Here is a 15,624-nt window from a genome sequence, read left to right on the forward strand (position 1 = left end):
TTTTTACAACAAAACTCTGAAATGTTTGGTATAACCCTCCTACAGAAAAATGTTCACTGATTATTATTATGGTCAATCATTATTTTTCAAAACACATAAAGTGTTGGGGGAAATACAGCATAATGGATGATTTAAGGAATTTCTGAAATTTTCCTGGGATTCTGGTATCTCATACTCAAATCCAAAAGATTCTTGTCTGTTGGGAATTTGGGAAGGCTTTTTGAAGTTCTAACATCTCTTGTCTCTGCACGCCATCCCATCCCAAGGCCACTGCTCCAATGGCCAGACCTGTGTCATCTCTTTGCCCTTGTGGGTCAGCCCCAGGCTCCTCTTACTCACCCTCTCCAGTCCCCAGAAGGATCTTTCTAAAGTGAAAAAGGCCTTTCATTACTTTTTAAAATCCATCCCTGACTCCCCAGCACCTTCACCAGTGTTTCCTAAAATGCATCCAGGAATGACCATAGAAAGACATCTGGGGGGCGCCTGGGGGGCTCAGTGTGTTAAAGTCTCTGCCTTCGGCTCAGGTCATGATCCAGAGTCCTGGGATCGAGCCCCGCATTGGGTTCTCTGCTCAGCGGGGAGCCTGCTTCCCTTCCTCTCTCTCTGCCTGCCTCTCTGCCTACTTGTGATCTCTGTCAAATAAATAAATAAAATCTTAAAAAAATAAAAAGACATCTGGGAGTTTCTTAAATGTGATGGTTTGGGGAGCCTCAAATTCAGACACACTGAATTAGAATTTCTGGGAGTTGAAGTCTCGGGATCTCTGCACATTTAACACATCAATTTCAACTCTATTGCAGCCCTCTACTTCTTGTGCTGTTATTGTACATTTCACTTCTATGTATGTTATTAACCTGATAGGACAATTCCATTATTGTTTTACAGCCAATTATTTTAGATTTACCCACAGTTTTTTCCAGTGCCCTTTATTACTCCTGAAGATCTGTGCTTTCATCTGAGATCATTGCACCCCATTCTGAAGAATTTCCTTGAATATTTCTTGTAGTACAGACCTGCCAATAATGCATTTTTCCAGCCTTTTCTGTGTACAAAAATGTCCTCATTTCATCTTAATTCTTCAAGGATTTTCCCTTACTCCTGATATAGAATTCTAGATTAGCAGATATTTTTTCCCTCCTGAACTTTAAAAATGTCATGACATTATCTTCTGAATTCATAGTTTCTGTTGAAATGTACCTCAATCTTATTTTTGTGCCCTCTTTTACTTAGTTTTTAAGATTTTCTCTTTGCCTCCGTTTTCAGCTCTTAACAATGATACGTCTAAGTGTGGCTTTCTTTGTCTTTATCCTGCTCAGGTTTCACTAGGTTTCTTGAATTTGTGGGTTGATATCTTTCAACATTTTTGGAAAATTATAAGTTACATCTCTTCAAATATTGCTTTTGTCCCAGTTTTCTTTTCTCCCCTTCTAAGATTCCAGTCACACAAATGGTAGACCTTCTATGTCCTGCGTATCTCTCATACTTTGTTCCTGCTTTTTTGTCCCCTTGTGTTTCAGCGCGGGTATTTTCTGTTGAACTGTCTTCAAGTTTGTGAATCTCACGTTTTGTCTTGCTGTACTGTCTTCTGTTAAGCATATCCAGTAAGTTCTTAATTTCAGGGGTTCTATTTCTCAGTTTTAGAATATTTAATTATTTTAAAAAATAGCTTCCACTTCTTTATTGACAATCTCTATTTTTTATCCACTTTGTCAATCTTTCATGTCCTTTAACATATGATCAATATTTTAAAGTTCTTGTCAACTAACTCCAGTATGGGGATCATTGTGGTTCAGACGCTGTTGTCTATTTTTTCTCTTCATTACCAGTCATGCTTTCCTGCCTGTTTGTATGTCTAGTAATCGCCAATAAATGACATTGTTCAAATTGTAAATTATCCTGATATGATGAATGTGCAGTGACATCTTATTGTAGTCTTAATTTGCATTGCTAGTGAGGTTGAGCACTTTTGCATATGTTCACTGGTCATTTGGTTTCCCTCTTTTGTAAAGTGCCTTTGCCACCATCATTTGATGAGGTTGTATTTTTCATATTGATTTGTAGGTGTATATATAATTCGACATATATTCCTGATGACTTGATTCATTTATCATTATACACCTGTCCTCTCTACTCCTAACAGTTCTTCTCTTTAACCTACTTTGTCTGATATTAATATATGTGTGTATTTCATTAATAGACCTAACCCAGAAGATACTCTGCTTCCCTTAACTAATTTGGAAATTACACTGTTTTTATTGTTTTACTGGTTATCTTAGATGTTATAAGCTATACAGTTCACCCTTTCGAGTCTAAAGTTAATCAACACATTTACTCCAAGACAATACAAAAACCTTTAAAAAATCTAATTACATTTACTCACCTCCTGACTTACTTATCATTTTTGTCATGTATTTTAATTCTTTTTTAAAAAGATTTTTAAATTTTTAAAAAAAGATTTGAGAGAGAGAGAGAGAGAACACACACATTAGCAGGGGTAGGACAGAGGGAGAGAGAGAGAGAGGCAGACTCCCGCTGCAAGGAACCAAACGCTGGGCTCCATTCCAGGACTCTGGGATCATGACCTGAGTGAAAGGTGGACGCTTAACAGACTGAGCCACCCAGGTGCCCCTCATATATTTTAATTCCATAAGGTTTTCTGTTTTAAACACCACAAGACATTATCATTGTTTTATATAAACATGGTTCATTTAGATCTGCTACAGATTTACCCTTTCATTACTCTTCATTCTTTCTTGCATGCTTCATTTCTTTCTTGCAGGCCAAAGCCTGCTGGTGGCATAATTTTTCAGTTTCTCTTTGTCTGAAAATGTCTTGATTTCATCTTCATTCATAAAATGATTTTCCCTAGGTATGGAATCCTAGACTGGTTGCTGTTTTCTTTTCATAGATTGAAGATGGTCCTCCTGCTGTCTTCTCTCTTCCACTATTGATCTCAAGAAGTTAGCTCTCAGTCTACCTTGATCCTTTGAAGACAGTCTCTCTCTCTCTCTCTCTCTTTTTTTTTTCCTGGCAGCTTATTAGATTTTATCTTTATCTTTGGCATCCTGCTACTTTACCATAATATGTGGGGTGTAAAAATGTTTTTGAATTAATAGATTTTTTTTAAAGAGCAGTTTTAGGTTCATAGCAAAATTAAATGAAAGACACAGAGATTTCCTACGCGTCGCTTCCTTCTGCCACCACACACAGCCTCCTCTGCCATTAACATCCCTCTTGGGTGTAGTGCATTTGTAACAATGAATCAACACTGACACATCATTATCAACCAAAGTCCATAGTTTACATTAGGGTTTCCTCTGTATTATCCATGTTGTGAGTTTTGACAACTGTATAATGACGTGTATACAACATTATAGTATCATACAAAATAATTTCACTGCCCTAAAAATTCCCTGTGTTCCGCCCACACATCCTCCCCCGTCCCCACCCCCCCCCCCCGCCAGCCCCTGGCAACCACTGATCATTTCACTGTCTTTGCGGTTTTGTCTTTGCAGAATGTCAAAGAGTTGGAATCGTACAGTAAATAGCCTTTCTAGGTGTAATTTTTTAAGAGTTTATCCTGCTTGGTGGGACGCCTGGGTGGCTTAGTCGGTCCAGCGGCTGCCTTCAGCTCAGGTCATGATCCCAGCGTCTTGGGATGGAGTCCCACATCGGGCTCCTTGCTCGGCAGGGAGCCTGCTTCTCCCTCTGCCTCTGCTGCCATTCTGCCTGCCTGTGCTCACTCGCTCCCTTTCTCTCTCTCTCTGGCAAATAAATAAAATCTTAAAAAAAAAAAAAAAGAATTTATCCTACTTGGGATTTCCTGGGCTTTTTTAATTTTACACCAAGTCCGGTGATCTCTACCCCCTGGCAGCACCCTTACTGAGATTTGATTTCCCCGTACATCATGAAGAGCTCAGGCCACATGGCCTCTGAGGGCCTGTTGGACTCAGACATTCTCAGACCAGGATTTCATGGGTTTTGAGACCTCTGCGATGCCACTCAACTTCCTCCCCACCTTCAGTTCCCGGATTCCCTCTGCCTCCACTGGACACCTGAGGCTAGTCATGGAGAATTCTCAGATAGGCCACCAGGGGGCAGTGGTGTGCACAGATTGCCCAGGTTCCGAGCTGAGTGACTGGCAGAGCCAAGGGCTTCTTCTTGGAGGTCTTGGCTTCTCACTGTTGGAGTAAAGGGAAAATGATTAAGTGTGGGATTCAAAGACCCGTGTCCCTTCTGCTTCATTTCATTTATCAAACTCTGGCTGATGCACGGAGATAAGTCATACCCTGTCCTTACCCTTGAGGACCTCATGGTTCACTAAATCCTTCTCTCCAGCCTGTACTTCTGGCAGATTTTCCCATTTCCCATTGCTCCTGCTGGGCGCCTCCCCCATCACCACCATTACATTTCCCCTCCTTCTGAAGGTTATACTCAGAGGCCAATTATTTCCTGGAGCATTCGAAATACCGCCCCCCCCCATCAGAATCCCACCCCCTCCTCCCCTGCCCTTAGCCTCCTGTATCTGGATTCTTTCATGGCCAGGTGCTTGTCTCACTCTCCAGACTGGAAGGTCTCCAGGGCAGGGCTGGGTCCCCTTTAACTCTGGATCCTCTGTGTCAACCCTAGGAGGAGGAAGGGAAGTGGGAGGGGCTGGCTGGGATTTCTGGCCCAGCCGACTGAGCCCAGCTCTTAGAAAGCTCCAACATTGCCATTCCTTTCTCCACCCCAATCCCCACGCCCTTTGGGGTCCAGCTTTGTACTTGCTGCTGAGGAAATGACGAGAAAAACTGCCAGTTCCAAGAAGCGGTGGATCAAAAAGTGAAACCATAAAAGCATCAGAAGAAAACATAGGAGGGTTTTTGATTGACTTTACAGTTAGAAAGACCTCTCTAGGACTCAAAACCAGAAGCTCTACTGAAAAAGAACTATCAATGGCTTTTAAGCTTTTGAAGAAAACATCAATCTTATTCATAAGAAGATAACCACAAATTTAAAATGCACGTGGGTTCCATTTTTCACCTATCAAACTGGCAGAAAGCTGAAAGTTGGATAACATCCTTTAGGTGACACTGGAAAAGAAGGCAAGCTCATCATCGCTGGGGGAGGGGAGATCTCTCGGCACAACCCCTGTGGGGGACAAAATGGCAATATCTATAAAAATTACAAATACATCTGTGTTAGGCAGAATTCTAAGGTGACTATCATTGGCTTTCACCTTTGTGTGATCTCTTGCGACTTGGCGGAACCTGTGGTTATAAGAAAATGGGAACTCAAAAATTATCTTTCATTATATGGCAAAGAGATTTTTGCAATTGTAAGGTCTTCTATCTATTGATTTTGAGGTAGAGATTACTTTGAGTGGGCTGGACCAGATCGGGGAGCCCTTCAAAGGCAGCGAATTTTCCCTGGCTGGTCTCAGAAGAAGTCAGAGATTTGAAGCCTGAGAAGAATTTATCATGCCATTTGTAGGGGAGCCACATGGCGAAGAATGTAGATGTCACTCGGAGCTGAGGGAGACCCCCAGCTGATGGGCCCCCAAGAAACCCAGAGATCTTAGTTCTACGACCACCAGGAGCCAAACTCTCTGCAAATGACAGCAACAAGCTTGGAAACAGGTTTTCCCACAGAGCCTCCGGAAGATGAGAACTAAGCCTTGCCAACAACTTGATTTTACCCTGAGCAGAGCACACCACCACATTGGGCTGGACTTCTGACCAACAGACTGTGAGCTAATAAACAGGGGTTGTTTTAAGCTGCCCAGTTTGCTTTAATTTGTCAGGCAGCCATAGAAAACTAACACAATGCCCACAGGCCCCTAATCCATTTGGGGAGAATTATTCTGCACCTATGCCTGCATAAGAAACAAAGTATCTATGGGATTATCGCAGCATTGTTGTTACACCAAAAATAAAAACAAACCCCTAGAAACAAATGTCCATCAAGAGGGAACTGGTGAAATGAATTGTTTCAGTCTCTACAGTAGTACATGTGCAGTGTTATGAAAGAACCAGGAGACTATTTGCTGATGGAATTCTCCAAGCTGCGTGACAAGTTAAAAAAAAAATGCCTTTTATGTAAAAACAGTGTTATGAATATATACTTAGTTTTAGACTTGCAGTGATTTGGAAAGGTCTGTGAGGTGTTAGTACAAAGTGGGAGCCTAACCTGGGTGGCTCAGTCGGTTAAGTGTCTGCCTTCTGCTCAGGTCATTATCCCAGGGTCCTGGAATTGAGTACCACCTTGGGCTCCCTGTAGGGAGCCTGCTTCTCCCTCTGCCTGTGTCCCTCTCTCTTTCTATCTCTCATGAGTAAATAAATAAACTCTTTTTAAAAAAGAAAAGATCTATAGTTTTCAAACAAACAAACAAAAAAGTGGGAGACTGTAGAGAGTGGGAACAAGGAATCAGAGTAGGGCAAATGAGGCTCACGGGTCACGGTGAGACTTTTTACTCCATGCTTTTTAAATATATTTTTCAACATTGAACTACATTAATGAACGAAAAAAAAGTAAAAACTAATAGTTTTCAAATGAATCAATGTAGGGCAGGGTGCCTGGGTGGTTCCAGCGTCTGACTCTTGGTTTCTGCTCAGGTCCTGATCTCAGGGTTAGGAGATCAAGCCCCATGTTGGGCTCTGCACTCAGTGGGGCGTCTGCTTGAGATTTTTCTCTCCCTCTCCTTCTGCTCCACCCAGTCCCCAAAAATAAATAAATCTCTTTCAAGAATCTAAAATGAAGGGCGCCTGGATGGCTCAGTGGGTTAAGCATCTGCTTTCAGCTCAGGTCATGACCCAGGGTCCTGGGATGGAGCCCCGCATTGGGATCCTGGGATGGAGCCCCACCCCGCATCAGGTTCCCTGTTCAGCAGGGAGCCTGCTTCTCCCTCTTCCTCAGCCCCTCTGCCCTGCTCATGTTCTCTCTCTCTCTCTCTCTCCCTCTCTCGCTGTCTCTAAAATAAATCAATACAATTTTTAAAAATCTAAAATAAATCAATGGGGCACTGTCCTCCCAGCTTCTTTCTGGGCCTCAGGCTGCTCCCTCGCCTCGGCCCTACAAGCTGATTCAGGGAAACGTCCTCTGTGGAACTCTCGAGCTCTGGCATTTCCTCCTCATTCTCCCTTGTGCCTCAGAAGAACTAGCGACCAATCAAACAGCTGTGGCTGAGCAAGTCATCTCTCTGGAACTCAGTTTTCCTGACTGTGAAATGGGGATGATAGTTCAGAACGTTGGTGGAATGTTCAATGAGATCATTCAAGTCCAGTGACCAGCCCTTAGAAGGCGCCCAGCCCAAGGCCGGTACTCATGGCATCCACGCTGGCTGGAATGTAGGAAGGACCCCTCCCTGCAGACATAGTTAATGGAGCACACGTTAGATGGAGAAGAAATGATAACGCCCTTCACTTCCCACCTGCGTACTGTGTGATTATGGCCGGATTTCCTCCCCTTTGCTATGACAGGCCTCAGGATCCGGAGCCAGAGATCTGATTTCTGCAGTCACAGATGAGAGGAATGTATTGGATGGCTCTCTCTTTGTAGGAGCAGAGAGCCCTCCGTGACCACGGAGCGAGCCCTCTCCTTCTCATTTCAGAAATGAGTTAGTGAGGCTCCAGATGGGACTGGCAACTCGTTCAAGGTCACAGAGCATGTCAGAGGCAGAGCCAGGCCCTGTCCTGAGGGCCCCTGACTCCCACCCAGGCCCTTGACCACCACGCCTCTCCCTGCCCGAGCCCATTCGTGTCCCAGCAGCCATGTGGCGACATGAGGGGCACTCTCCCTGGGCCTCTCCTTGTCTTCTCTGTTTCCGTTAATGTCGCTGAAGGGCTGCTGCCCCTCCAGCCGTGAGTTTAGAGCACCCAGCTCCCCAGGTGCCTCTCCCCACCCTCAACCCCTCATTCTCCCCCACCAGCAGGAGGCACAGGGTGACAAGCATGGATTATTGGTGCTGCCTAGGGGTTTGCGGGGAGCTCCTGGGGGACTAGGGATCCCCCCATGTGTTGGGACACCTGCGGGAGCACCGACATAACCATTAACTTTTGGTGTGTCAGCTGAAATTCCCAAGCTCCCAAGGGTCTCCCTCACCTCATCCTGCTTGCTCACTGAGCTGTCGGCCTTAAGGACTTGCTTGCCCTCCCTGCACCGGAGCCAGGTGTGGGGGGGTGTCTCGGATTCTGGCAAACTTCCAGATCCCCAGGAGCTTCTGCTACACTTCTTGTCCCTGAGTTCCAGGAGATCCCCCAAGATCCTGGAGCAACATATCCATCTCTTGTCTAATTAGCGTGAGATAGGTTCGTGATAGTTGAGCCCTGACCGGACCTAAGAAAGGTGTTCCTTTGAGGAGATGTTGACTGTGTTTCTGACCGGAGACCATGTCATGGTCCATCTCAGGCGTGGAATCCCTTCCACAGCCCTCTGCCTGGATGTCACTTTCTCCTGGAGCCACGTGGGGCCGTTGGTTTCTGTCCAAGTTGACACACACAGATAGCAGAGACCCGCTGGGTGAGTGAGCACGTGCGTGCGGGATCCAGACCTGTTCTAGCCCCGAGGGATTAGTGTGACCTGGTACTGGTCCGCCCAAAAGGTTTAAGCAGGTTTACAATAGCGCCACCTAGTTTTAACCGATTTGACTCACTTTATGTCGGTTTCAGTGCATCAGTGTCTCCTCAGCTATCCTGAACTCCTTTATGGCTGTTTGGGTTCCAGTTCGTTTAATAAGATCAACCCCTGATCTTGTGCGGGTGACATTCCAGCATTGTGGACTCCAAGTGCTTTCCATATATGAAGTCATAGAATCCTCACTTCTGCCCCATAGGTAGAGACTGTGTCCTCATTTTAAACCGGGGGAAACCGAGGCACAGAGAGCTTAAGGCACCGGCCTCAGGTTTCAGGGTTCCGGAGAGACAGAGGCAGGGTTTGAACCTCTTGTTTCTGGCTCCTGAGTCTGGGCTCTGAAGCTCGGTGTCGGGCTCTCGGGCCGGGCCGCCAATGAGGGTCTGAACCACTTCAAGGGGAGTTGACTTGATCTGAGCCAGTCTGGGCTATTTCTGCCAAGATAAGCTGCTTTGTTCTGGTTCGATCTGCATCCAGCCCTGAATCTGGCACATTCCAGGGGACTCACAGATCTCAGACCCCGCAGATCCTTGAAATGGGAGGCACCCGTATTTGTTTCCTAGGACTGCTGCACCAGCTTCGGAAATGAGAAAAACTGATTTTCTGACCATTCTGGAGGTTTCCACAAGTGCTTTCTCCCTCTAGAGGCTATCGGGGAGAAAACGCTTCTGGCCTCCTCCAGCTTCTGGAGGTCCCAGGGGTTCCTTGGTCAGATCACCCCGATCGCTGCACCTGCGCTCACGTGGCCTCCCTCCTCTTCTGTGACCCTCTGTGTTTTTTGTAGGGACTCTCACCAGGGGATTCAGGGCCCACCCCGATATCAAGGATGATCTCATTTCAAGATAATCGCTTCTACAAGGACTCTTCTTCCAAATAAAGTAACATTTGTCGGTCCCAGGGATTAGGACACAGACATATCGTTCTTGGGGCCTCATTCAGCCCATCAAGACCAGTAAGGTCATATCACAGTATTTCCCCTTAGGGACCCAGCTCTTAACAGTGACTCTTCCTACGGGATTGGAATTCACCCCTCTGTTGGGCTTTTATCATTTTCTGCTGGGGGATGGAAAGGCCAAGTCTAAAATGTGCTGGCAACCATGGGAGAGCCTCTTGTACTTCTCAAGACCCTTTTATTAACATTCCCGGGTGAGAAGATCAGGACTTCCCGGAAACATCAAGTGAATTGCGGACGTGTTTCTGTAAACAGGCATTCCAAGCTTGGACCAGCCTTCAGAGATGTTCACTGATGATCTCACCAAGCTTCCTATGCGCCCCAGGGGGAGTCTTCTTTACTGAAAGGGATGCAGAATTGAAGGAGGAGAGATAATTAACATGGTGGGGGGGGCAACTGCTAACCCTGAATATCCCAGTACTCCTGGCCCGGTGTTTGCAGGAAGCTAGCCCTGTAGATGTGGGTGAAGACGGCAAATGGTGCCACTACTCAGCGCCCAGACTTTGCAAGGAAGCAGCACCCAGAGACCTTTTATACCCAACTGGCCCCAACACCAGTGATGCAGAAATATCACACAAAAGGGAGAGCTGCGTTTCTCTGTTCGGCATTTTCCCACTTGCCCTGACCCCTGAAATCCACAAACACTACCAGATAGGAAAGTCAACTTAGCCCTTGCACAAATTTGGCCTGGGCAGAGGGGTGTGCGCAGGCTTGGGCTGGAGGTCCTGTTCAGCCCCCAGCACCTGCGTGGGGGAACCAGAAAGTCTTTCTGAGTCTTGGCTTTCCCAACTGTCAGTTGAGATCTTTGGATTACTTGGGGGAAGGACTTGTGCTGGGCACCTGCTACGTATGACAGAGAACAGACTGGCAAGCCAGGGACATCACAAGTTCATGGGCAGTAACTCTGAATGGTCACTCTGTACAGCTGAAAACCCCACTCTGTTTCTCCGGTGGCCTTGGTCGTGACGGTGATTTCACACCTAACCTGTGGTCCTCACCCAGTCCTCTGTGCCTCTCTCGCTGTGGCAGTGACCTGCTCCCACTCCACTGGAAAAACGGAAACCATCAGAGGAGCTTCCCTGGTCTTTGTACAGCAAAATCTACAAACCCATCTCCCCTTCTGTTCGGCCTCTAGAGTCATTGTCTGTCCCTGCTCTTTTCAAAGCCAGCTCTGTCCTTTGCACTCTGGGTCCCCCTGCCGACCCCCTGACTTTATCAGGGACTTTGCTCTGGGGTAGTAGTGCCTTTGCTCTGTATCACCAGGTCCTTCCCTCCTAGCAGTCAGTGCCATCAGCGCAGACTCGGTTTGTATCCTCCAAAGTTGGATGGAACCCTCCCGTGGCCCTCGCATTTCCTTCCAGCCAACACTCCAGTTCTCCGCTTCCCTTTGCATTAAAACTTTCTGAAAAGTTGCCTATGATTGTTCTCTCCAATTCACTGGCTCCCATGTGCCATTCCAATCCAGCTTCCAGCCTCCTCCTCCACTACGACTGTTCTCAGCAAGGTCGCCCAAAGTCCCTGTTGCCGAACCTAGTGGACATTTCTCTGTGCTCAACTCATTCGACAGTTGGGTAGCATTGCACACGGGTCACCTCTCCCCTGCCCCCCTGTCTTGAAACACTCTCTCCTCCTGGCTGCCTGATCTCTCCTACCTGGCTTTCCGCCTCCCGCCCTGGCCACACCTGCTCAGTCCACTGTACCATTCCTCCTCTCTGGCTGGCTTCTAATATGGGAGCGTCCCCAGGCTCCTTCCCTTCCCTCTCATCCAGTCAGAGCTTGAAACAGTATAAGTCACGGGGTAGCCTATAGGTCCAAATGTCCCTGAGGCTGCCCAGACTTGGGGGGAGGGGAGCAGCCTCCGACTCTCAACATAGGAGCAGACATTTGTGGCCATCCTCAACCCCCATCCCCGACCCGGCTAGAAGCCCAGAAGCCCCGCTCCATTCCTCCTGTCTCCCACCCCTCCCATCTGCTGCTGCTTCACTAAGTCCCATCAACACCGCCTTGCCCCGCCAGAATAGGTCTCAAACAGGTCCACTTCTCTGGTCTACACAGCCACCAGCCTCATTCAAGCCCCAGCACCTCTCACCTGGTCCCACCATTGCCTCCTGCCCAGTCTCTCTCACCACTTCTGCCTCGCCGTCCACTCTTCTCGCCCGAGGGGCCCGAGGGGTTTCTTGCTCGCATCATCACGTTACTTCACTCCCACAGCAACCCTCTCCAGTGATCAGAAGACAATGCAGGCTCCTCGCTCCAGCCAGGCTCGCTGGGCTTCCTCTTGTGTCCCCGACAGACCCACCTGGGCCAGGCTTCAGAGCTCTCGCTCACACTCCTGGGCTTCCTGGGACACCCATCCCCACCCCGGGGCTCCTTCCAGTCTTCAGGTTTCAGGTCACCTGTCGTCTCCTCCACCACGTGACTCCGGAGTCCTATGCCGGGTACGTATGCAGGAAGCACTTCACTCCGGAATGACTTAGGCAGACGCTGGTTCACTTGTTTGTGTCCATCTTCCCATCAGACAGAAGACCTCACCACAGAAGGGCGCATGTCTGTTGGGCTCCATGCTGAGCACCTGCTACAGAGTAAATGACCAAGAAACACCACTGAGGGCGCCTGGGTGGCTCAGTTGGTTAAGCGTCTGCCTTCGGCTCAGGTCATGATCCCAGGGTCCTGGGATCGATCCCTGCTTTGGGCTGCCTGCTCAGCAGGAAGCCTGCTTCTCCCTCTCCAGCTCCCCCATGCTTGTGTTCCCAATTTCTCTCTGTGTCTCTCTCTGCCAAATAAACAAATAAATAATCTTGAAAGAAACAAAGGAAGGAAGGAAGGAAGGAAGGAAGAAAGAAAGAAAGAAAGACCACTGGGTGAAGGAGAAAATCCTCCTGGAAGGCAGGCCACAGCATGGTACCACACACTTCCACGTGGCCCGGAATCTTCTCTGCCAGCGCTCCAGCATGTTCCGGCAGCACAGCCTCTGCCTGGCACACAGCCCTGAGGGCGGTGCTTTCTGTCACACAGTCCAAGGGGCCCCAGGAAGGCCAGCGTATCACGACATGGCCTGCCACGCACGGCACGAGGCCTCGCTTGGATCGCCCGGGCCTCACCGCTCTCGGCTCTGGACACGTCCGGCTGACCGCATCGGGCCACAAGGGACCCTTGGCCTTAGCTGGAGTGTTACTTGGGACCCAAGCCACTGAGCCCTAGGGCCCGTGTGGTGGGCCTTTGGCTGCAGACCTGGGTTCAGCGGAGCACAATCGGCCTTTGTCTTCCCAGAAGGCCCTGCTCAGCCTCCTGAGGAGAATGGCCCATTCTGTGCCCCCCGGAGCAGCTGTGTGGCGGCCGTGGTGGTGGGGGTGCGGGGTAAGCCCTGGACTGGGGGGAGGAGAGGAGGTCTGGCCTCTGCTCTGCTGTGTGACCTTGGGCATGTCACTGTCTTTTTTAGTTTCCGTCTCCCTTTGTAGAAAGAGAAAAGCATGGAAGGGCCTGCCGGGAGCATCTGGGTACAGATGGGAAACCAAGGCCCAGAGAGGGGGAGCGTCTGCCCAGGATCACAAGCGAGGGAGGACAGAGTTGCTACCAAGCCCAGGCCACCTGCCTCCCAGACAGCAAAAGGGCTCAGAGGGTCCTGCTATGACTCCTCACCCAATGCTCTGCCAGCAACCCCCCACCCAGGCCCTTGCAGAAGAATAAGACAGAGAATGAGGCTGCAGGAAAGAGGGGGGCCATGGAAAAGGAAAGTGGGGCTATAGCCCCCACCCTGCCCTGCCCTTTCCTCTCCTCTTTGGCCAAGGAACCCAGTGAGTCATGAGATTCCACTGGGGTGGGCTTAGCGCCAGAATCAGTGATGACAAGGGACACCCGCCACCTCCCCCCTGCCCGCGCCAGCCATGCCCTTGGCTCTGCAGTCTTCCCTTGCTCTGTGTTCTGCCTCCTGTGCACAGAGAGGCAGGAACGGGCAGAGAACCCAAATCCCAACAGACAGAAACAGACACCTATACAGCTACACAGACAGCGAGACAGACACCTAGCAGAGAGGTGGGCACAGACAATGACAGTCCCACAGCTATACATACAGACACAGAAGCCACCAAGGACACAGATACTGGCAAAGAATAACCAGACGCATGACCGATACAGAGACAACGTCCAGACAGACACACACAAAACAGAGAGACATAGGCAGACACGCTCAAGCAGAAACACCCCACAAACACGACTCAGACACACACACACGCGAAAACACACACACAACAAAGACCTGCACGGGTGGTCCACAGAGAGTGATTTGGGACAAAGGATGACCCAGAGGTCCAGGGCCACCACCAGCCCCCAGCCCCCAGCTGAAACTGACCCACAGAAGTGGGCGCTCTGAGTATGGGCTCTTCTGAAAGCACCTTCCTTCTCCTGCCCCGAGGATATGTCATCCACCCTAACAGAGGCACCCGCCTTGCAGCTGGATGAATGGAAGTTAGACACAACCAGGGACTTCCCAACTTGGAGTATGTCGAGACCTGCAGCAGGTGACTAAGAGTGGTTAGACGGGGAGTCAGTGGTGGCAGAGAGGCAGCCCGCATTCTGACAGGTGATCGGCAAGTCTGTTCTGAGCGTCAGATTCCCACTAGGCTTGTTCCCCCCAGGTCCCTGCAGGGAGCCGATGGGCCAGCTCCTGGGGTGTCCCCACTAGATAGGGGTTGGCCCCTATCACCATGCCGTGCCCTGCAGCAGGGTGACTTTCTGCCCAGTGCCCCCTGGCAGGGGGTAACCCAGTCACAGATGCCCGTTGTCCTGGTCTCCTCTCCACCCCCAGGGGCTGGCCAGCTGAGGACATCCCTAGACTGAGGGAGGGGTGTGGGGTGGTCAGAGAGAGGGCAAAGGGAATCCCATGACTGATGCTTCCCCTTCGTGGGGTGGATGTGAGGCTCGGGCCTGGGGACGGGGGAGTCTGGCCAGGTGCCTCTTTCATCCTCCCTGCTGTTAGAGTCCCAACCTGCTAGAAGAGGGGGTTGCGCAACGAAGAGGGAAAAGGTGATGGCGGGGCTGGCGGGACAGAAGCCCCATTGTTTGGGGCCCAGGCCAGCCTGGGCAAAGGAAGGGTTTATGCCCAGGGCAGGAAGAGGGGGGCTCCGTGGGGGGGCACCAGCTGCCAGGGCTCTTGCCCTCGGGCCCTGGAGGGGGACAGGTGCCAAGCAGGACACCCTCCGGGTTGATAGAGGGGACAGTGCTTGACAAGGTGCCTGGACAGCCTGGGCAGAGCAGACCTAAAGAAGAGTTATGGGGCAGGGAAATGGCCCCCCACACCACACCCACCCCACCCACCCCATTCCCTCCGAGGATGAGCCGCCAAGGCCTCCGCAGGGTCCTCAACCATCCTCCAGATTCCAGTCATTCCTGGGAATGGAGGCGGCTTGGGGCGGCCCCAAGCCTAGGGGGGTACTGTGACGGGGGGAAGGGGGCGTGCATGACAGTTTTTATTACCCAGGGGTTGGAGAGGTTCTTAGAGATTTTTGCTGCCCACGCACTCACCATCGGTTCCCAAGCTTAGCTCCAAAACTGCGAGCTCTGCCACCTCCAATCTCCCCTTCTCCGCTGGAACCTCTCAGCCCTGCAGGGAAGCCCACTGGGAAGTCCTTACCCGTGTCGAGCACAACCTTTTCAGCTTCAGCTGGAGTTCCGGCGCCACCTAAGCCAACGGCTGTCAAGAGAGAACGACCAGGGCGAGGACAGTCACGTGCTCACAGTTCCCCTCCCGCGTCCCAGCTCCGGAGTGACTGGGCTGCTCCAGGTGTGAGCCTGTGGGTCCCCTCCCCCTGCGGCCCGGGCCAGCCCGGCGGGGCGGCGCTGCGGGCAGGGGCAGGGCGGTACAAAAGGCGGTCCCGCCCCGCACTCCTCCCTTGACTTTTCGAGTGTCCCGTGGTGGCAGGAACCTGGAGGTGGAGGCGCGTGGGGAAGCCTGAGCACAGCCGTCACCAGGTAGGGACGCTCCCTCGCGTGGAGGGGAGGTATTCAGAAGGAAGGACCAGAGAGGAGGGGGCAGGCGGAGGGAGCAGGGAGGGCTGGCAGAGAGGGAG

At 50.3% G+C, this 15,624-nt stretch overlaps 1 long non-coding RNA gene across 3 annotated transcripts; it reads right to left on the minus strand.

The window, feature by feature from the left end:
- Positions 1-3,723: 3,723 nt before the first annotated feature.
- On the minus strand, positions 3,724-15,332 carry LOC106003885. Of its 3 annotated transcripts, XR_006601708.1 has the most exons (4): positions 15,080-15,327; positions 11,649-12,134; positions 8,630-9,899; positions 3,724-4,181 (listed from the first exon to the last, which is right to left on the minus strand). It is a non-coding gene; the product is annotated as an uncharacterized LOC106003885 (long non-coding RNA). The 3 variants fall into 3 exon arrangements; XR_006601707.1 differs by lacking the exon at positions 3,724-4,181 and having other exon boundaries at positions 9,721-9,899; positions 15,189-15,332; XR_006601706.1 differs by lacking the exon at positions 3,724-4,181 and having other exon boundaries at positions 9,721-9,899; positions 11,686-12,134; positions 15,080-15,332.
- Positions 15,333-15,624: the final 292 nt, after the last annotated feature.

Source organism: Mustela putorius, unplaced genomic scaffold (assembly GCF_011764305.1).
Source record: "Mustela putorius furo isolate JIRA1106 unplaced genomic scaffold, ASM1176430v1.1 tig00003853_pilon_pilon_pilon, whole genome shotgun sequence".
Lineage (NCBI taxonomy): Eukaryota > Metazoa > Chordata > Mammalia > Carnivora > Mustelidae > Mustela > Mustela putorius.